Below are 673 nucleotides of genomic sequence, written 5' to 3'. Positions count from 1 at the left end.
AAAAAAAAAAGGTTTCTTAGACTTCAACATGAAGTATATAATTTTAACAGGGCCAAGATCCTATAAGATTTGACTCCTTCTTACTATTTCAGATTCACTTTATACCTTCTACTCTCACCTCTCACTTTTTTCCATTTCAAGACACCTGTATTTTTTGTTTATTTATTTTGATAAATCAGTATTTTCTCTTCTCCTTCAGAACATTCACATATATTCTTCTGGCTGCTGGAAGTGGTTCCTCAATTCACTTCTATTCATCCATCAATTTCTACTTTAATTTTTCTCTCTTTATAGCAGTGTTCTTTGATTCTTTGATTTTTCTCAAATTCTCATGTTTCCATAATCCCTTATGCTTTATCATTGCAATAGTAATCCTATTTTAATTGCTAAGCAGATGTCATCCTTGCTCGATTGTAAATTATACAGTGTAAGTTACACATGTGAATATTTAAATTTAAACATGACTTAATTATAATTAAATAAGATTCAAATTCAGTTCCTCAGTTTCACTAATTATAATGCAAGTTCTCAGTGGTCAAACGTGGCTAGTGGCTAATGCATTGAACAGCATAGATTACAGGACATTTCCCTTACTGCAAAAAATTGTTTTAGACAGTTCTAGGGAAGCAGTTATTTCTCCTTTTATTACTCTTAGAGAATTAACTAAGTACAT

This window comes from Propithecus coquereli, unplaced genomic scaffold (assembly GCF_000956105.1).
Source record: "Propithecus coquereli isolate 6110/MARCELLA unplaced genomic scaffold, Pcoq_1.0 Scaffold111, whole genome shotgun sequence".
Lineage (NCBI taxonomy): Eukaryota > Metazoa > Chordata > Mammalia > Primates > Indriidae > Propithecus > Propithecus coquereli.
The sequence above is the reverse complement of the archived record's forward strand: the minus strand, read 5'-3'. Positions refer to the sequence as shown.